Source organism: Mauremys mutica, chromosome 1, assembly GCF_020497125.1.
Source record: "Mauremys mutica isolate MM-2020 ecotype Southern chromosome 1, ASM2049712v1, whole genome shotgun sequence".
In the NCBI taxonomy this organism is placed as follows: Eukaryota; Metazoa; Chordata; order Testudines; family Geoemydidae; genus Mauremys; species Mauremys mutica.
In genome coordinates, this window is record NC_059072.1 from 30166334 (window position 1) to 30188962 (window position 22629).

Genomic DNA, 22629 nt, shown 5'->3' on the forward strand with positions numbered 1-22629 from the left:
TGATTTTACACTTTGATGGTAGATGGGTATCCCCCAAACACTTAAAACATTGGGAGTGTCTGTTGCTAATGAGGAAGGATTTCCAGCAAAAAGAACAAATGTTTATTGCCTGTCATGCCCCAGTAATAAAAGTCCAAAATAACCCCTGAAATGAGGAAAAAAACACAAACAAAGGAGGAAGAATAACCCCAAACTAACTATCTAAAAACAGTTAATTTGAACAAGCTGGATGCTCAATCTCAGGCTGAAGGCAATTGAGAAGGAACTGAGGGTGGTTTGCGCATGCAGCCCTATATAACCTCAGTGCGGAGCAAGGGGGTGTGTGGGGCACATGTGTGGCCTGAACAGGCACTGCTACTGAAAATCTCCGATCCAAGGCGAGTGGGGCACCCACAGGGACTCTACTCGAAGATGAATCAATGACTTAATCAAATCATGATCTGAGGAAAGCAATAGAAATCTAACTTATGGAGTCCTATTAAATTGAAAAAATGAAATTGCTTCAGAGTTTTCATTGTTTTAGGAATACTGAAAAGTAGGAGTATTTTAAATAGCTCCTTACATGCTGGTAATTATCATAACTGCTTCCTCATTGTTTTTTAACACTTTTTTTTTTTTAGTGTAAAGCATTGCTGTAGTTTATATTAATTAAAACTAATTCATGTTACAAGCTTAACATTTACTGTACAATACCAATCTTGTGCCTTCCTACACAAACTATGCAGAAATAAATCATTGTGATGACATAATACTAGTTATCCTCTTCACCGTCCCATCTTTAAGTTCATTAAGAATATCTAACACAATTATTATCTGACTCTTTCAAAACCAGACTCCTTCTGTTTCTGCAAACTAACTTATACATTAACTTGAACATTGATTATATATCATTAGGAAATCAAACTGACATGGAATGTTTTTAGGACGAGTGGCCCGCAGTTGTGTCAATTCTGCTGTCTTGATGTGTTGAAGATACTTGATTTTCCAAACTCCCATTGTGGACTTTCCTGTTTGTTGGTAGAGGAAGGAGCTGAAATTTACAATGAAAATTAAATATTTCACTTCATGAGCAGGTTTATGTTCTCAGTTATTCTCCATGACTAGTAATGCTTTAGTTGTTTGTAATGTATGGTTGCCTTTGTCTCATGTTCATATGCCACACTTGTACTCCTTGCCATAGTCATATGCTGTATTACAAGTGCAGCCTTTCCGTCAGGGATGCAAATGGCAGCTACAAGGGTGAGATTCAAAATTTTTAGGGGTCCTATTTTGAAAATAACTAAAACAACAAAGTCTCGTGCCTCTGCCTAGAGTCTTACTTTATTTTTCCCAAAGCTAAAATTAACTCCTTAGTCACCCTTCACGAGCAGTTCTCCACTCGCCAGTGGAATAAGGAACACAGGAATCTTATTGAAGAGAAAGGGAACACAGTCACAACTCCCCCCACCAAACCTCCTCAGTATTTATATAAAAAACCCAAGTCAACATATCAGGAGTTTCTTCATCTCACTTCCCGCCAGTCTCAATAAATGTCCAGCGGAAGAAAGTCCCTAAACCCTAACCACCCGTGGGCATTGACAACTGGGGTGAGATCGTAGGATGGGCTTTAGCCTCCTGCAAAACTAGGGCCTGCATTAATAAAGAAAACACTGAGTTTGGAACAGAAGCTTCTTTATTTAACTTATAATAAAGTGGACAATTTAGAGTTATGTATGTAAACTGAAAATGTATTCTGCTTCTCAAGCACCCAAAGAAATGCTGCTTTCCTCCCATACCCCCATCTTGCTTTGTCATAAGTAACTGTATTTTGGGTCACATTTGCAGGAGTAGCCTCCAGCTAAGTACCCTGCAAACTGCACAACTTAAGTAAATAACTGTGGGGCATGAGGGGATGGGGATGGGCCTGCATAGGTCAGGCCCAGTTGTGCAAACACAAACTGTAGTAGTGTCAGGAGATTGTAGGGAAATGGGGGCAGGGCATAGGCCAGAAGCACAGGCTTGAGGCCTTCAGCTGCCAGAGTGCATGGGGAGAGGATAGTGATTCTACAAGAAAGTACAATGCAAAACTCTTGCAAGGTCCTGTCAGCAGTATGTGCTGGCTACTGAGTATGTCAGGAAACACATCTTGGCCACATACCTGACATCTAGGCCCTTGGTGCATATCAAGAATAATGAGTGAATTTAGCATTGTGTGGCATCTGCTGCTGTGGCCTGACAGAGGCAGAATAGCCTTTCAAACAGATGGTGGGAGGGCTGACCCCCGAAAACCAAAATACATGCTGATTATCTCCTTTGTGTGGGGCTTGAGCTGGTGTGGCCCATGGTGCTGTTTCTGCTGGTGAGGTTTCCCCACTGCCTGGGTCTCTGATCATTCCATGCCTGTGTGTCACTATTAGAGTGAGGGACATGTCCTGACCTAGGTGGCTGATATCAGTATGCCCTTCTCTGGCCCACTAGGAGTTGGAAAAGCTGCGAAGAGAAATAGTATGTGGAGAAATGGAACTGGAAAACAGTGGTTGGCCACCATGTGCCTTCCTGACTGCTCACACTTTCTATTCCCATGTCTAAAATATGAAGTGCAAGAAGAAAATAATTTCTTCAAATCATCAAGAATCATAAGACTTCTCATCAAAAAGGGATGAGGAAAAATGATTGTGAGAAAGGAGAGATACATGTGAGATGGCATTGGACTATATAACAACCTGTCCCCAAACCAGGAATGGACACAGCAGATAAAACCCCAAACAAAAGGTGTAACCGTACCCTAGATACATCAGACCCATCCATGAAAGACGGGAGGGGGGGTGGCTGTCACTTTAACAACACTTCTAATAGCTTGTCATGCCAGTAAAGTCTCAGTGAACTGCATTTTCTGTTGCTCTGGTCTGAGGAGGTCCCGTTGCTTTGCTGTGCTACTTGTTATAAATGGCTTGTTCCTTGTTATCTGACCATTTGTGGACATAGGTCTTTGACTTCTAGGCTGTAGGTGGCAGATGTTTCTCTTGTCTTACTATTTAACTTGTACTCCCTTGTCTGTCTCCATCTATCTCTTGTCTTACACTTAGATTGTAAGCTCCTTGGGGCAGGGACTTAGCACAATGGGGTCCTGGTCCATGACTGGTGCTCCTAGGTGCTATGGTAATACAAATAAATAATCATAGAATCATAGAAGAGTAGGACTAGAAGGGACCTCAGTAGGTCATCTATTCCAGTCCCCTGCACTAAAAGCAAAATTAAGTAAAAAACTAGACCATTTCTGAAAGGTGTTTGTCTAACCTGTTCTTAAAAACCTCCAATGATGGAGATTCCACAACTTCGCTAGATAATTTGTTCCAGTGCTTAACCACCCTGACAGTTGAGAATTTTTTCCTAACATCCATCCTAAACTTCCTTTGCTGCAATTTAAGCCCATTGCTTCTTGTCCTAACCTTAGAGGTTAATGAGAACAATTTTTCACCCTCCTCCTTGTAACAACCTTTCATGTACATGAAAACTGTTATCATATCCCCTCCCTCCATCTTCTCTTCTCCAGACTAAACAAACTCAATTTTTTCCAATCTATCCCCATAGGTCATGTTTTCTAGACCTTTAGTCATTTTTGTTGCTCTCCTCTGGACTTTCTCCAATTTGTCCAAACTTTTCCTGATATGTGGCACCCAGAATGGGACACAATACTCCAGCTGAGGCCTTATCAGCAGGAGTAGAGTGGAAGAATTACTTCTCGTGTCTTGCTTACAACGCTCCTGCTAATACATCCCAGAATTATATTTGCCCTTTTTTTTTTTGCAACAGCGTTACACTGTTGACTCATATTTAGCTTGTGATCCACTATGACCCCCAGAGCCCTTTCTGCAGTACTCTTTCTTAGGCAGTCATTTCCTATTTAGTATGTGAGCAATTGATTGTGCCTTCCTAAGTGGAGTACTTTGTATTCGTCCTTATTGAATTTCATCCTATTTACTGCAGACCATTTCTCCAGTTTGTCCAGATCATTTTGAATTTTAATCCTATTCTCCAAAGCACTTCAAACCCCTCTCACAGCTTGGTATTGTCCACATACTTTATAAGTATATTCTATTTAGATAATGGCATACAATGTATGAAGATATTGAATGGGACGGGACCCAGCACAGATCCCTACGGGACCCCACTTGATATGCCCTTCCAGCTTGACTGTGAACTGCTGATAACTATTCTCTGGGAACAGTTTTCCAACCAGTTATGCACCCACCTTATAATAGCTCCATAGGCTATATTTCCCTAGTGTGTTTATGAGAAGGTCGTGCAGGACAGCATCAAAAACCTTACTAAAGTAAAGATATACCACATTATCGCTTCCTCCCTCTCCACAAGGCGTGTTACCCTGTCAAAGAAAGCTATTAGGTTGGTTTGAAATGATTTATTCTTGACAAATCCATGTTGACTGTTATTTATAACCTTATTATCTTCTAATGTCTCTTTCTGGTGTCTCTGTCCAATCTGCACTATGTTTAGCATTTGTCCCTTATCCTCCCAGTGTCTCACTTTTGTACTGCAGTGCTTGGACATGGAGTTTGTGAATCTTGACAGGTTATCCAATTAAGAGCTTTTTTTTTTTTAAACATACCTGCTTTTTTGACCTACTGTCCTGCAATGCTGATTACATTCTTGATTTATGATTAGATTGAAAGAAGGGAGTGTCTTGTATGAGGTAAGCCAATTTACATGGCCTCCATTACTGTGGAGAAATGTTATTGTATCTTTTCTGCTGCCCTTGCTGCTAAAAACTATTTTTAAAAAGTATTACTTTAAATTCCTTTGGATTCCAATATAAAAACTTAAAATTGAAGTCATTACAAACATCTACCAGCAATAGTATCCCATTTAGCTGATGAAAATCTAAGAGCTCTCTTATGTTAAGTCGGGTGGGTAGCATTTATTACACAAAACATGTGAAATCCTGTTTTGAATTTGCTTAAAGTCTTGATTAGATGATGTTTTTTTTTCCAGGTGTTAATGTGTTTTGAAATGAGATGCAAAAAGTAGATGCCTCAAATAATCATTGTGCATTTAAACTAGGATCAAGTTATGACTGTACATTAAAGAGTAAGCAATGAAGGCTATGATTTATTTCAGTTTTCTTCAGTTCACCATTCTTTGTTCCTTTAACTTGTGAACAGGTGCTCATGTTCTCTGGAACCTTTATTAAAACGTCCATGTTTTCCCTGCCTAGACTTTTCAACACTTTAAACCTCCAAATGTTGCCATATGTCTAAGAAAAACCCCACACAGCTTTCTGAAAGCTGGTATATTATAGCTGACACATGTCACCGCTAAACAGTCATTTTCTTTTTATCTTCACAAAAACCCTTGCAACATATAGTTTATAATTCCTTTGAGTCTACAGAAGTTAAAAAAATTTCCTCCATGCTAGCAATAAATTTAACAGTTGTTTCCTTTGAACCTGTCAAATTTTGACAAGTGACTAGCATAATGCAAATATTATACAGTGCACATGGCAGGATTGACCCAAAAAGGTACTGAGAATGCCTTCTGCAAGGTTTCAGATACTATTCATGTTAGGGCTAAACTTTATGTTGCCCTTCCTCAAGATGTGGCTCAAGCCTTCTCCCCTGTCTCTATCCCAGCTGCTTGCTAACACCAAGATTTGAAGTAGCATTATCCCTCTCATGTGGTCAGATCCTGGGGTTATTTTCTGGTCCCTGGCACCTCTGCCCAAGGTGATGCCCTATAGTGCCATGGACACAGGGAGTACTGTAGTATAATCATATACTACTAGCTGGCAAGAGTGTAAGGTCCAGCACATGAGGGGCAACAAAATAAACAAAACAAATCCCAGCAAAGCAATTACACACCCAAACCAACATTATAAGAAATGGGGGACTTTACTGGGAACAGGAAAACAGAATATGGAGAAGGAAAGGGTTACAGTTAACTAGTACAGTTCCCCACTTCTTATCAATCCCCGATCCTCCAACTCCAAGCTCCCTCCTTGGCACCTTCTTGAGGTGGATGGTAGGCTGAGGTTTCAAGTCTCGAGAAGCAGTATTGCAGCCCTATAGCATTGATCAGCTTAAATAAAAGTCATCTTTATCTTTTTCACCCCCTCCTGACTCCAGTCGGCCTCACTGGTTCTCCTGGTCTAGAATCCTTCTTGCATCTCAGCTGGCTCTAAGTGGTCAGTGCTGGGTCAGATCTCTCTCTCTCTCTCTCTCTCTCCCCCTTTGCTGGGAGCTGGTGACTGCAGTGCTGGAGCAGCCTGATGCATGCTTCATCAGGTGGTCCTGTGTAGTCTTCTGGGAAGCTGGATATCCTTCATTTAAAGCACCAGCCATGCTGTGAACGAGTGGCTTGGAGATGTGAAGGGGAGAGGGGCTACAGGCTGTGGAGGGGCTTTCGTCTTTATTTTACTGGTGGGTGTTTGAGAATTTATTGAACAATCCTTTATGTAAATATCTGAATATTGAGATTGTGGAACCTTAACATATGTCACTGTGCTGGTGGCATAGACAGCATTCACTGCTGATACATCAAAGTAAGTACATTCCCATTGAATTTAGTGAGTGTTAAGGGGACTCGCCACTTTACAGGATCAGACACCAAATGTTTCTAACCATTATAGGGGGAGTGAGTAGAAACCCCTACATTTAGGTTACCAAACATTTTCCATTAAACATGTTTGACGGGGTGTACAAAACCTGCCCCAGGCAGGAAGGGTTTAAGAAGTTGCTATGGGCTTGAGCAGCCATGACCTGTGAGGAGATTTAATCCTCACACCAGCCCTGAAAGAGTTGAGTTAGGCCAGCTGGACCCAATCAGCCAATTTATCTGCAAATGGGGGAGATTTAGGCTGTGGGGAGGCTGCTAATGAGGCAGAAGCTTGCCTGTGAAGGAACAGATGGGGCTTCTATAAAGGCAGGAGGCCAGCAATAGTGTGGGAGATGGCAGGGAGCCAGTGTTTACTTTCTCTCCTTGAGTTGAGGAAAGTAGGATTAGGAATCCCTGAGAAAGGGTTTACCTAGTAGGCCTAAGAGAGAGGAGTCTGACTAGGAAGGCTAGAAAGTGAAGAGCTTGGAGAAGCATGGTAGAAAATGGTCCAGGTGGGAGAGAAGTAAGGTTGATGTAGTCATGGACCTTAACTGCTCTGGAATCCAGTGTGGCACTGCTTGGTGCAGTGAACTAGAAGACTGCCCGAGTCACTGTGGGAGTGATATAGGGCAGAGGGTGTGAAGACTGCCTGATGCTGCTTGTTCAGAGAGAATTGGAAAGACTCTCTCAGAAGGGGAAAACAGAATGACCTGGCCAGAGGCCTTAGTTATGAAGTGGCTGTACTGTGACTGTAAGTAGTAGGAGAGTACAATGGAAGAAGAGAGGGGGTGTTGAACTGGGTGGAGCTAATCACCTGAAGGGGGTACTACCCTGCGGTGAATAGAGCTCACCCAGTAATACCGCCACACCGGCAAGGCCGTCAGGACTATAAGCAATTACCTCAAGAGACTTGCTGGTGGCTGACTAGAGGTCACAGAACTGGTACTCCCCCCAGTTCTCAAGTGTGGGGAGAGAGAGCTGGGCCAGGTTCCCCCCTCAGTTACTCCTGGACCCAGCACAAAGCCCTAGTGGCTCATCCTATCTGCACACCTGGGGGCACAACATGGGGCAAGACTTCCCCAATCCTGAGTGATGGGTGCGCCATGCCAGTCTCCCTAGCATTTGGACCCAGACATCCAATTCTCCCCTCTGAGACAGCCTACTTGTGTTGCCATTTAATGTAGTTAGCCTGTAGCTCAAGTGGTAGCAGTCTCTGCAGCAGTGCTGAAGGTTCAGGTTTTAAATTCTGTTAATGGTGCAGGATAGTGGGAATGTTAGTTACACATAATTTGTTTTTACCGATTTCTTTAAAAAACCCCAAAACTAGAAAACTACATGCAAAATCCTCTCTTCTTAAAATCTTATGTACTGTACTTTGCAGAATCAAGCACCCTAAAGCTAGGAAATGTCAAATTTTAGGTGGCCTGTACCTTCTTTAATTTCATGACAGCATACTATTTCTTCCACAGGACCCCTGCCTCATTCCATACACAGGTCTGATGCAAAAATGTTCCTTTAACAGATTTTTTTTTTGTAGGTAGTACTAAGTATGTATCCATAATTTCTTATTTACACTAGTTAGGAGAGAATTTCTATGCCTTTACTGATACACATCACTTAGAATCAGATTTTCGAAGAATGAGAAATACATGGACACATGCAAACAATAAATATCAATACTAGACAAATACATCTTAGATGGGTCTACTCTAAGGTGGGTGCATAACTGGCTGGATAACCGTACTCAGAGAGTAGTTATTAATGGTTCCCAATCCTGCTGGAAAGGTATAACAAGTGGGGTTCCTCAGGGGTGTATTTTGGGACTGGCTCTGTTCAATATCTTCATCAACAACTTAGATATTGGCATAGAAAGTACGCTTATTAAGTTTGCTAAACTGGGAGGGATTGCAACTGCTTTGGAGGATAGGGTCATAATTCAAAATGATCTGGACAAATTGGAGAAATGGTCTGAGGTAAACAGGATGAAGTTTAATAAAGACAAATGAAAAGTGCTGCACTTGGGAAGGAACAATGAATTTCACACATACAGAATGGGAAGAGACTGTCTAGGAAGGAGTACGGCAGAAAGGGATCTAGGGGTTATAGTGGATCACAAGCTAAATATGAGTCAACAGTGTGATGCTGTTGCAAAAAAAGAAAACATGATTCTGAGATGCATTAACAGGTGTGTTATAAGCAAGACACGAGAAGTCATTCTTCCACTCTACTCTGCACTGGTTAGGCCTCAACTGGAGTATCGTGTCCAGTTCTGAGCATTGCATTTCAAGAAAGATGTGGAGAAATTGGAGAGGGTCCAGAGAAGAGCAACAAGAATGATTAAAGGTCAGAGAACATGACCTATGAAGGAAGGCTGAAAGAATTGGGTTTGTTTAGTTTGGAAAAGAGAAGACTGAGAGGGGACATGATAGCAGTTTTCAGGTATCTAAAAGGGTGTCATAAGGAGGAGGGAGAAAACTTGTTCATCTTAGCCTCTAAGGATAGAACAAGAAGCAATGGGCTTAAACTGTAGCAAGGAAGGTTTAGGTTGGACATTAGGAAAAAGTTCCTAACTGTCAGGGTGGTTAAACACTGGAATAAACTGCCTAGGGAGGTTGTGGAATCTCCATTTCTGGAGCTATTTAAGAGTAGGTTAGATAAATGTCTATCAGGGATGGTCTAGACAGTATTTGGTCCTGCCATGAGGGCAGGGGACTGGACTCGATGACCTCTCAAGGTCCCTTCCAGCCCTAGAATCTATGAATACATGCATATTTATTGAATGAAAGTTTGGTGTGCTTGTACATCTCTAACTAAATACCCATTTTTACCCACAAAAATTGCTTTTGGTCTGGCCTTCTCACTGTTTGAAAATCTGACACTTAATAGTCTGAGACTTAGCTATAAATTATAGTAGTTAAATTCATGCTGCTTCTCAAACAAGTTTTGTCCTTGTGTAGGGCCTGATCCAAGGTCCACTGACGTCAACTGGAGTCTTTCCATTGACTTCAATGAGCTTTGGTTCAAACTCATACACTCCAAAGAGTCCTGTATTGTTTCACAGAAATATCTTTTTTTAATTTTCTCACTTTGCAGTACATTTATTTTAACTGACTGTTTACATTAACTGACATTTCTCAAGTTTTGCATGTTACAATTTTTTCCAGTACTTAATCTTAGTTCATTCATTAGTAGTGTATAAATGATAGCATTTGGCACACAATGTAGTAGTCTTCTTTTTAAAGGCAATATTCTCCATATGGCATGGACAGATGTTAGTATCAAAACAGCAGCTGCAGCAAATAACTCTTTCATTAAAGTAAGAAGGGAAATTTTCTCTTGGGGAAGATGAATATTTCTTCAGTGTTAATATTATTTTAGACAGAAGGATGTTGCCTCATACAATCAAAACTCTAGCCACTGTTTTCTGAATCCTGTGATGTTGGTATTTTCCAAATCTCAAGTGCAGTAGCTTTTAGAACACGAGGAATACAATTATTCAATACTGTACAATTATTTCAGATTTATAAAACTTCCTTTAAAAAGGACTTATAAACTCTCTTGTCTGGATGGATAGATCGCCCAAAAGTGCGACACTGTTTGCAGTGAGACTGTAGTGGGGTTTTTTTTGCATAAAACAGATCCCAGAAAGAGTGACGGGTTTTACTTGAAGAGCCTGGAGACTTGTTCAGAAAAGGGCAAGCAAAAGAGCCTCACTCCCATAGCATGCTTTTAAAAAACAGGTGTTTTTTCTACAATGTCAAGTAATAAAGGTACCAATCAGTTTGAAAACATCTACAATGATTGTTTCGTGGCAAACAGAGAAATAGATTAAAATATAAAATCCCGTTGCTGGTAGGTTGCAATCTAACACTACTTTATTTCTTAGACTTCAGATTGATAAACATACAAGAACCCAAAACACAGTGACAAAACAGACTGCTCCCTAAATCTGGGGTTTCCAAATGTTTTTCTCCGAAGACTCCTTGGCACCTTTCCAAGTGTCCTGGACCCTTTTTATTTCTGGTACTGCCAGTGTGACCTATCACACACAGTGCATATAAGGTCATGTTGTGCGTAAGAGACCATTTTGAGAACAATGGCCCTGGCTTAAGGGAAAGACCCCCACATAATCCCAGGAACCCTACTTTGGGAACCACTGCCCTAAATCCAAGTCACAACTCACCCAAATTACTCTAGGCTGGCTGCCTCGGGCTGATCGCAAATTCAAACACCTCTTTGCAGCGCTCCCTACCTGCAGGCAGAACCAGGAGACTGCCTATAAATTTAAAGGGCTAGATCACAGTTTTCAATACACCACACAGATCTTTAAAGGTAGATTTATTTGTTACTTAGGATTTTCACAGTAAAAATGAATTGTAGGATCACCAGAAAAAAGCTAAACATTAAATATTTTCATCATTCAGTTTTCTGTGGTCATGCCCCTACCTTGATCTTCAGCCAAGGGGTTTGTGCATGTTCACACACACACACACACACCCTCTCTCTCTCTCACGCTAAACTGCTGCTTAGAACAAGCTCTGTGGACATATGGCAGCCAGGGATCACCAAAGCAGAAGAATACATCAGCCATGCTCCCTCTTTGCTGTGGTGGCTCTAAAATACAGAAGGGTTCCCTTATGCTAAGGGAATCCTTGAATGACCAGGTAAGCAACTCCAGGGCAGCAAAGTGATTCAAAGCTGCCCCAGCATTCCTGATTTGCTATGATAGAGTGTGGGTATTGCTCTGGTACTTTAAACCACTGCTACAAAAGGCCAGGTGACCGTTTTAATAACAAAACAACTTCTTATTGTGACATGGCTCTGTCCTTGTAGCTGATACTTTGCTTTGGACAAAATGAGAAAGCCACTAATCTTTGTTCTGACTTGATACGCTGCCTTTATTTTCTTTGCCAGTTTGAAAGTGATGCCTTATTTTCCTATTTGCTTGGGATGTCTCTTATCAAATAACTCAAAATATTTTTCTTTGCTTTGTTACTTCCTTCAGCCTATCACTCTGATTTCTGGGATGTTTTTGGAACACTAAAATGATTTACTTTAAATCCTACAGTTTCTCTCTTTTTGGATAATTATTGTTAACAAATTTTGTCCTTTAACCCAAGGGTTCTCAAACTGGGGGTTGGGACCCCTCAGGGGGTCACGAGGTTATTACACGGGGGGTCGTGAGCTATCAGCCTCCACCCCAAACCCTGCTTTGCCTCCAGCATTTATAATAGTGTTAAATATATAAAAAAGTGTTTTTAATTTATAAGGGGTGTCGCATTCAGAGGCTTGCTATGTGAAAGGGGTCACCAGTAAAAAAAGGTTTGAGAGCCACTGCTTTAAACCCTTACTCATATGATTAGCCTCCCCTGGAAGTCAGTGGGACTCCTTGCCTGAGTAACGGTTGGAAGGATCATTCCCATAAGTGGTATCTTGTTGCAGAACAAATCTGTTGTGTCAGTCTGCTGTCATAAGACTGCTGCTTACAACAGATGAATTCTGTCTTGTTATGTATAAATTTCATCCTGTATCATCAATCACAGACGTGGTTTTGGGATTACTTGCTAAAATAAATTAAAAGGAATGAATGAGTCAATCTTCTTGTCAATAAGTTATTTTTGGGAAAGTCATGGAATCTGTAACTTCCATGACAGACATGGAACCTTAGTAATACCTAATATGCTAGCAACAACTCTGCCAAATTCATAAACTTATAAATATCTACTTTTAATACACAACCTCTGGTTCAGGCCTCAGACCTTGTGGTAGGCCCAGTACTCCAGGCTCTGTCTGTCTGTCTCTACACTACACCTCAGTTCCTCATCTGTGGAATGAAGATAGTAATAGCCTCTTACCTCAGTAGGGTGTTGTGAAAATTAATGAATGTTTGCAAAGCACTTTGATAGTATAGCAGTGAGCATTACAGAAAAGCCTGTGAGGAAATTAATAATTCTGTATTCAGAACAGGGTTTGAATAGTATGCAGTAAATAAGGCTCACACAATGAACAATGAGGATAAACCAAAATGCTGAATAGCTGCTCATGCAGTTTTGCACCATTCATCCTGTGCATTGAATGAAGCAGTGGTACTGTAGGGAAAAAGTATGTGATCATGTAATTAAAGACTGTATCATAATGCAAACACAGAAGGGGTTCAGACTGAGGTTGCATGGGCACCCTTAATCCTGGCACTTCCTCATTTTTGAGTTTTTAACTTACTTTCTTTTAAATAAGGTGTAGCGATGCAAGGACTCACCAGTGCAATGCCTCCTGCTGGTTGTCCTAGGAATTAGCTCTCCAGCTCCAGAGCACCCTCTGCTGGCCAATGTCCCGCTGCCACTGGCCCCCATGTCCCTCTCGGACCCTGGTGCCCCTTTACCTTGGGTGCTGCCCCCTGGCAGTACCCCCACTCTCTGGGTCTCCCCACCAAGGGGAGCCCCCAACTCTCTACCCCCACCTCACCTCAGTGGCTACTTCCAGTCACCATCTAGCCCCCGCTCACTGGGACATACTGCAGTCTATACCACTCATCGTCAGCAAGGGGGGGGGTTGGACCTGCTGCCTTTGCCTTCCTTGGGCTGCACCTCTGCAACCCCAGTACCCTTCCCGGCTTTTACCAAGGCCTGCAGCCTGGGGGTTTTCCAGCCTGGAGCTCCCCAGCTCCTCTGGCCTTTCCCCAGCCCTGCTCCAATCTAGGTACCCTGCGGAGCTCCCAAGCAGCCAAGCCCGTCTCTCTCCACAGCTAGAGAGACAGTCTGCCTGAGCTCCTGGCTAGCAGACCTTTTATAGGGCCTGCTGTGGCCTGATTGGGCCGTGGCCCCATCTGTGTTTCCCTTTAACTCATTCAGGGCCGGAGTGGGGTAACTGCCCCACTACAGTTGGTCCTGGCGGAAGCTACCAGGGTCGGAGACCTCCTGGACTACGACCGGGGAGACTGGCTGGATCCCCTGACGCTCGCTCGGCAGATGGGGCTCTCCAGACCTTGTACTCCCCGGCTTGTACTACAGGAGGTGAAGGCCGCTTTGCCGCCCGCTGCTCGGGCCTACCTCGACCGGGTCCTGCGTGAGGGCACGCCCCGCCCACCCCCCACCCCGAGCCCTCCAGACCTTTTCATCGGGCCTCTGCCCCGTGGACCCGACCGGCCCCCCCGCCCCTTCTCCGCCAGCCGGCTGCACGATCTGCAGCCGGTCCGTTTCCAAACTGCGCCAAGGAAGCAGCTCTACGTGCTCGTGCTCCACACCCTTCACTTCCTCACCCTCGTGTCCCGCCCCGACACCAAGTGGCGGGACCTCATGCCACCTCTGGAGGGTGAGGAGCCCCGGTGGGCCAGCCTGTACTCCACCCTGGTCCCGAGGCCCGTCGGGGATATCAGTTGGCGGCTCCTCCATGGGGCCGTGAGCACGGGCGTGTACTTGGCGCGGTTTACCCCTGTTCCAGACACCTGCCCCTTCTGCGGCGTGAGGGAGACCCTGGCGCACGTTTACATAGAGTGCGCCAGGCTGCAGCCCCTATACCGGCTCCTCACTAATCTCCTATTGCGTTTCTGGCTGCACTTTTCCCCCCACCTCCTTCTCCATGCACTCCCTATCCATGGCCCCACGAAGTCGCGGGACCTCCTGATCAACCTCCTCCTCGCCCTGGCAAAAATGGCCATCTACGTGACCAGGGAGAGGCAGTTGGCCAATGGAGACTCCTGCGACTGTGGGGCTTGTTTCCGATCCTTAGTCCGTTCACGTCTCCGGGCGGAGTTCCTCTGGGCGGCGTCCGCTGGCTCCCTTGACGCCTTCGAGGAGCAGTGGGCGCTGTCCGGGGTTCTCTGCTCGGTGTCCCCGTCAGGCTCCCTTCTTATGACCCTTTGACCGCACTCCTGTCCCTGTTCTTTTATTAGTTGTCCCCCGCAATTAGTGGGTTTCTGAGGCTCTGTGGCACCTCCCCTTAGGCTGGGGGGGTTCCGTTAGCATGGGGCGGGCTTCGCCTGCCCCATTTCCTGGAAACCCAATAGATACATATGGCTTTTGTGTTAATTATGCAGCTAGTGACATAGATGCACATGGCACTTTACAGAAAAAGATGGATCCCCATCCCAACCAGCTTACAATCTAAATTAGATATAATGTAGCAAGAGATGAATTTAGCAGGTGAGATAGAAGAGAAGAGGTCAGATTGTGGTGGAGAGGGGGGAAGGTCAGGTGGAGAGAAAGCTCATGATGTACATATTGTTGCATGCACAACTTTGTTCTTTTAGCCACTATTTTGTAGGTACTGGTCGTGACTCCATAATTAATGTTGAATTCCCTTTTGCACTTAAAGCAGGGATTCAACCCTTGCACCTGAGTCATTCTTTTCTTTGTCTTGAATGAGCTTAATAATGGAATGACACAGCTTCTTCAAATGTTCCATGTAGTTAAAATTAATTGAAATCTTAGGCATAGTCTATATTTGAAGAAATTAGGTTGTATCTAACTTATGATTAGTAGGCTACAGGCAACTCGCTTCAACATCTCAGGTTACTCTTAAATGGGGCCATTGTGATATCAAAGGTAAGTCAGGCAGTCACCCTCTTTCCTCTACAGCTAGTTTGCATACAACAGTTCTACTGATTGTAATGACTCCGTGGCATGAGGGAGACGTGACACATCAAGAGTGGCTTACTTTATTACTGCTCCTTAAAAATTCTGTGGCCACATGCTATCTTGGGCATCAATTCTTAAAAGGCTGGCTCTCCATAGCACCACTTACCAAGGCAGCACTGCAGGGGTAGCTGAGGCAGGAGCCCTTAAAGCACACACTTCAGGACTCAGCGCCTTGGCTCCCCTCACCCTCCTTTCACATAGCACCAATATCACTAACACAGCCCTTGGAACCAATGTAAACAGCAAATAAAGCCCAGATTCAGCAGTACAGCATGTATATGTACAGAACAAATATGGTTCTGCTTTCAAAGAATACATTTTCCGCATGGGGATGTTTGTGAAAGGGTTCTATTTATTTGCAATTTAAGGGTTGAGCATAAATGATAGTAGACTTCTAACAGGTATCAATGAGTGCTGAGCTCTTGGCTGCACACATGAAATTTAAGATTTTCAAAACCTTCCAGGAAAAGTTTCAGCACTTTACATTTCATATTAATTGATTTTAATGATTACATGCCTAACATTAAAATATCCTATCCTATTTTTGCCCTCACTTGTGCCTTGTAAGTGGCTTCCAATAGCTCTGTTTCTCTTCCATCAGATTAATAAATTACCTCTGTAACTGAAAAGAAAATTGGCAGAGAAAAGTTGGTCTTTGTTACTGTCCAGTGTATCTCCTGGGAGACTCCTCATACTACACAGAACACTGCTCAGTTGTAATTCCCCCACTCTGCCACATCCATGGCCTACTTAAGAGGATTTTTTCTTTCATCATTTTTCCCCGGGGGTCCTCATACATCTTTGATAATACTAAGGATCCTTTTATTCTTTCTCTTGCCCCAAGTATGTCACTTTCTTTCTGAGTTTCATTTGGAAACCCAGCAGTATCACTCCCTACTTAGGGCATGTTTACACTTACCTCCAGAGCGATCGATCTAGCAGGGGTCGATTTATCGCGTCTAGTGAAGACACGATAAATTGACCGCTGAGCACTCCCGTCGACTCTGGTACTCTACCGGAGCGAGAAGCATAGGTGGAGTTGACAGGGGAGTACCAGCAGTCGACCTACTGCAGTGAAGACACCGCGGTAAGTAGTTCTAAGTACGTCGACTTCAGCTATGCTATTTTCGTAGCTGAAGTTGCGTAACTTAGACTGACTTAGCTCCTCCCCACCAGCTGTGTAGACCAGGCCTTAGCAGGAGTTACTGCTGTTTTAAAAGGAATTTTCTCCCCTGAAAGTGAACATAACTCCCTAAGAAACAGTGACTGAGGTGCAGATATTGCATACATAGATCCTGAGGTGGTCTACAGGAAGTAAGTTCTTTCAGTACTGAAGCAGTGGGCTTGAAAAACAATGCAATGCAATTTGTTTGCTTCAATATGGTAGCATCACCTATTCCCTTTTCATGTGAAAGGAGCTGAACTGTATGGCAGCCTATACATTTTGCAGCCAAACAGTCTTTCAGATGGATGCATAAGTTCAGCAAAAATATGATTCAGGTGAACAGAAACGTTTGGACTAGGTTTGCTCTCTAAACTGCATGCTGAAGTAGTCAACAAGAGTGTAAAAATTTTAACACTGGATTATTTTATTCTTTAAATAAATATGTACTGAAGGCAGTTCAGTGTACTAATAAATGTCTCTCTAATGAAAATATAAAGACCTGCTCCACAGGCACTGCATGTCAACTAGCAAATTTAAACCTATTAGTCAGAACTTGAATCAGAGGAGTATGGCTGTTTCACAAAGAGAAAATAGCTGTTTGCCAGACAAGCAAGTACTCTTTCAAATAGGGGATGATCCCTAAACCCACACTAGGACCAGAACCATTTTCTTACATCACCCCAAGCAGGACCACCATTGCCAACATAACATCCAGCATCACTCCCTTCTTTCAGAGGATTAGATCCTACACCCTACAGGAGCTGAACTTAAGTTGGAGGCTAACAAGTAAAGTTGTCTTCTCTGAGCTAAGAAGGCAATTTGGTGAGGGTCTGAAGAGATGGCTAGATTTGCTTCTATGTTGGGAGATGACTTGAGTCGCAGTAAGGAAGAGAGGGGTTGAGGAGAATCTGGTGACCTGAGGCACAGAGAAAATCTGCATTGTGGTGGAAGTAATAGCCACTGTGGCTTTTGATTATAGCATAGCATCTGGGCCTGTATCTACACTGAACTTTTTCTTCTAATGTTGCAGTTATGTACACAGCTCAATCTGTTGTAGCACTGGTCTGAATAACACAGACCAACCACTGGTTTCTCACCCACTGTGTCTTCTAGACCTCTAAGCAGGTCTTGATGACATGTTGATTAAAATTGTGAGCCCTTATTTCCACTAGTACGCCCACCTTTGCTTCCACCAATGGAGCTACAATGGTGGGCAACTTAAAGGAAAAGCTCAGTGCTCACCAGGATAAAGAGGCTATTCCCTATTCAAGGTGTCCTTTTTCCTGTTCCTTATTCCTTCCCTGGTCCTTGGAAGAGGCTGTAAAAATAGATCTGTTAGAGTGCCCTATGTAGATGAAATGACATGGTGTTAAGTGTGGGGTTTGTTATTTTAGTATTTGAGCCTCTAAGCATGCCCAGTCTGAAGGAAATGGTTCCAGAAGCCTAAGCAGAGTCAGAATGAACCGAATGTCTGTGCAGTTACATGTTGCACCTTCTCAAGTATCAGCTACCTCAGTTCTTCACAACAGTATTCAAACGTTGCAGTAGACTGACCCATATACACCTGGTAACTATTGGAGTAGTGAAACATCCTATTTGGTCATTATTCAATGATCACTTTATTGTCCTAGATGGAAAATAGGCTAAGGCCAAATGTTGACATTTGAGAGATCTCAATACCAGAGAGGTATTTCAGCTCAAAAATTCAAAGGACATGAATAAAAATACTAGGGAATTGGATAGACAGGTTTATGAACAGCAGCATCAGATATGTACACATGTAATTTTTTACAAATTATATAAACTAGGGGTGTTTGGATTTTCCCAATAGAAATTGGAATTCTGTAACTTTTGGTGAAGTAAATAAATTGAACTTTCTGACTTTGTTTCTGGCTTTGGGGTAAATCAGGAGGATCATCTTATGATAATGCTTTAAATATGCTCTTGTGTGATCAGCTTCAAGTATGAGACACCTTGCTGTCCTTTCCAATAACTAGTTCACTTGAACCTGCCACTGCCACTTCTCTTCCTGGACCCATTGTTGTTTTTCTTTCCCTTTATGGCTGTCTTTGTTACAAAGCTTTCAGCAGGGCAGATCACCTCTCAAAAGCCTATCATCTTATTTTTCATTTTCTTGATTTCTAGTTTTTCACTACAGTTTCATTTCATTTTTTTTTGCTTGCTCTCTCAGTCTTTTCTTGTCAGACTCATAAAGTAGCTCTCTTTTTATTTTATCTGGGGGATATTAATCCTAATTCTGGTTTTCCCCATTTGGTCTCTAATCTCCATTATTAATCTTCATTTCTCCTCTTCGCCCTTTCTGTAAATCTACCTCATCAATTGAACTCTTTGGAATGGTCATTCCATTGCCCACAAAACTATCCTTTTCATAACAATAGTTAAATATGTTTACATAATCATCTTTGCTTGAGGCTGTTTGTATTTAATCTGGAGGTGGTAGGACCAATTACATACGCTAATTTCTCTTCTCTTTTCAATGCTGCACTGAATTAATGATGTAAACTAGGCTTAAACCATGGCCATTTTGTACCGGCAGCTTTTAAGCAGAAGTCCATATTCATTTTAATAAGGAGTTCTACCTAAATAATAACAGCATGATTTGGTTATAAATTCTTCAGACATCAATGAATTTGCAACATTTCAAACTGTCAGCCTCAACCTTCCCATGAGATTAATGCATATTAAAAACAACTGCTTGGCAGTGGTCAAAAATTATCTCTGTTGGTGCAATTTTCATCAGGATTTCATGAATCTGTATTCTTGAAATTCACAGTCTGATGGGTTGATGCATGCTGGGAGTTTGTTTTAACTTCTGCCAGGTGCTCCATAAAAGATTCAAAATGGGATTAATTTAAGATATGGGATGTTTTTATTACTCTCAGTCTGCCAAATTAGTCCCTTATGTAAAACCATTAATTTCAATGTATTTATACCAAGGATTAATTTGATCCAATGACTCAAATTTGCTTATTACCTAGAGTACTGTCCAAAAAATACTGAACGAATTTTGACTGATTCACCATCTTTCAGATACAGAGAATATGTCAGATTTAATCAGTCAGTAACCAAATTCATCCCGATCTGTGTTCACTTTCATTTGCAACTCTAGATCAAACAATATCATATAATATGTTGCTCAATGGTGATATAGTGTCAAAAATGACAGCAAAGTCAACCTTTTAACCTGTTGCATAAATAAACAAATGGTTTCACTTCTTGAGATTTTAATTTGGTCATCTTTTACTTTGCTAAAATGAGTGCTTGTAAGGTATTCAACCAGCTTTGAGTCAACAAAGACTTTTTAAAGAACACAGGATGATGGGCTGGTTAGCATTGTCTGAGAACCTATCGATCATTTTTTTATTTGGTTTATTTAACTACATTGTAAATAGCTGGCATTTTTTTCTTAAATTATCTTTACCAGGGGTTCCATATCAGAAGGAGAAATATGGATTTGGTCTAATAATACTCTTTACCTTTTAAGAAATTGACCATTGTAAATTAGATTAGTTAAATGAATAGTTAAGCCTAGGCTTTTGGAACAAAAATGGATTTTTGTAGGTAATTCTCTTATTCATGTATATATCGTTTCTTATAGATAATGGATGATAGGTATTTGAAGGGATTCATATAAAAATATGTGTTCCTGAGAATGCTGAGGCCATTGAGGGATGATCTGTTGTTCTGCTAAGCCTACCTGAAGCATTTAAAGAGGTTCCTATCTGGCAGACAGAACATAAAGGTTCTTCTGACACAGGTTTGTTCTTGGATATGGCATTTCAAGAGTTGTGTTTCTCTCGAGATCTGTATCTTGTAGGTAGTGCTGTGCTGAGTCATTGATTTTATACTGCCAAGTGTTAAAATTAAAGACAGTTTTCATTATGCAACATAATTACAACTTGATAAGAAAGGTAACCTTTTGAAGTATCATTTCAAGTATATAAAAATAAAACACCCCCCACACACAATGATACAGTAATCAAAAGGTTTTTTTTTCTATTTTACACAGTCACTTATTTTTAGCATACACTAGCCAAAATTTTTAAAGGAGAGCATCTGATCAGGGCACCAAATCTCACATTTGAAACTTGACTGGGGATTTAGGTGCAAAACTATCAATTTAGTGAGCCTATATATTCATTTGGGCACCAAATTTAAGTGTCCAGTTTTGAAAACTGGGTTTAGAATTCCTACATTTGTTAAATATTCCATTGACGGTATTTTGCACAGAAAATAAAACTAAACAGCCTCTTTAACAATGTAGGAGTAGTAGTACAGATATGAAGTGCATTCTTAGATTTAAGTTTAACCTTTTTTGAGGAGTCTGTCCCCCATCATCTCAAATTTAACAATATTAGAGGGCACACTGAAGTACCCTACCTAGTGAGATTAATGACTCAGTGCTTAATGGCACATGAATTGGGAACACACAGCTGTTACTGCATAGTCTGATTTCATAGCATGTTTATATCACCTGTTCTCTCAAAGGCTGAGGTTCTTTTTAAATGTGGTAAGTTGAGTGGGTACCTAAATATCTGTACCACAGATGCAGACTTTCTGGGCCAGATCCAGATGTGGAGGTGCAAAAGCAGCATTAGGTAAATGTATATATTTATTTGATTTAAAGATTGTAAATCCAAGATGGGATTCAGGCATGCAGAAGGTGCTAAGAACATGTTTAAGTCCTAGACAGAGTGATCATATTCTTACCTGGTTAAAATGGATGAAACAATATTGAAAGTAACAGAGTTGCACCAATTTACTCTGGCAGAGAATTTGGCCCAGTGGGTAGGCAGGCTGGAACAATAGGATTGACAGGTTAGGACTATTGCACAACATGGAGAAAAACTGATCAATGTCACAACATCAGGCAGGGAGGAAATGCATAACCTTTGCAGGTACCCAGGGCAGCACAAAAGTTGATGCAGTGGCTTCAAAGAAGCAGGAACAGTCTTCCCGAATACTAAGCTGTCTTGATGGAATTCTGAGAAGTTCCTGTGCTGCACTTGTCAGGGAGAAGCTGGACCTCTGTTTACTGTCTAATATCTGATTGTACTTATTTATCAATTACTAACAAACAAAGCCTAAAAGCAGTGCTGTAACGAGGGCAAGATGAGTGAGGCACTTGCCTTGGGCACGGAAAGTGTGGGGCGCAGAAAGTCTCTCCTTCAGCGGAAATTCGGCAGCAAGTCCTTCCCTCCGAGAGGGACTGAGGGACCCATCACTGAATTGCTGCCAGTCATCAGCAAGGGAGAGGGGCGGCACATCCGGCTCTTCAGTGGAAATTCGGCGGCGGGTCCTTCCCTCCAAAAGGAACCCACTGCTGAAGAGCTGGATGTGCCACCCTTGTCCCTTGCCTCGGGTGCAAAAATCCCTAGTTATGGCTCTGCCTAAAAGAATGCTAAGAGTGCAAAGTCAAGAACTCGAAAGTTAGGAAATGCCAGATGTAAGGTTGCCCCATGTAATTTTTATTTGGCCATCTGTTACCAGCACAATTTCAGTCTCTACCCCTCCGTGGGCTTTGGGCTAACACCCATTCCTGGTGGACTCAGGACTAACACCCATTTTGGGTGGACTCAGGGCTCTACAGGTCTGCATGGTCTTTTACCAGTGAAAGCCTTCCACAATAATATCCTTAACCTCTGTTTATTAACAGTTACTAAAACAGAATACACACTAAGCATACAACACTCACCACTCCCAATAAGGCAGACAAACTTTTCTTGGTGGCCAGTTAAGATTAGATCGTCCAGGGCTCCAGTTTCTCCACGGTATGGTAGGCAGGGTGTTGAGGTCTGGCAGCTCTGATCTTGGGCCATGTCCTGGAGTTAGGTTCAAAAGAACTTCCTTTTGCACCCCAGTTTATATAGTTAAAACTTGGGTCCTACTTAATTATACCTTAACCAATCATTTTAGACTAAAGTACTACAAAACAGTATTTTTCACCAACCTTACCCCATTATGAAACAATTATTTAACCAATCCTATCACATTAGGAAACAATTATTTAACCAATCATACCCCACCACCTTAGCTGATTTAAATCTTGCAAAACTGCAACAGACATAACAGTTAAAGAATCATGAGAACATAAGAACAGCCATATTGGGTCAGACCAAAGGTCCATCTAGCCCAATATCTTGTCTTATGGAAGTGGGCAATGCCATGTGCTTCAGAGGGAATTATCAGAACAGGTGATCATCAAGTGATTTATCCCCTGTC

At 42.2% G+C, this 22629-nt stretch overlaps 1 long non-coding RNA gene across 1 annotated transcript; it reads right to left on the reverse strand.

Annotated features, from left to right (window-relative positions):
* Nucleotides 1–965: 965 nt before the first annotated feature.
* LOC123376086 lies at nt 966–22248 on the reverse strand. The gene is made up of 3 exons (XR_006581679.1): nt 22103–22248; nt 21118–21204; nt 966–1030 (listed from the first exon to the last, which is right to left on the reverse strand). It is a non-coding gene; the product is annotated as an uncharacterized LOC123376086 (long non-coding RNA).
* Nucleotides 22249–22629: the final 381 nt, after the last annotated feature.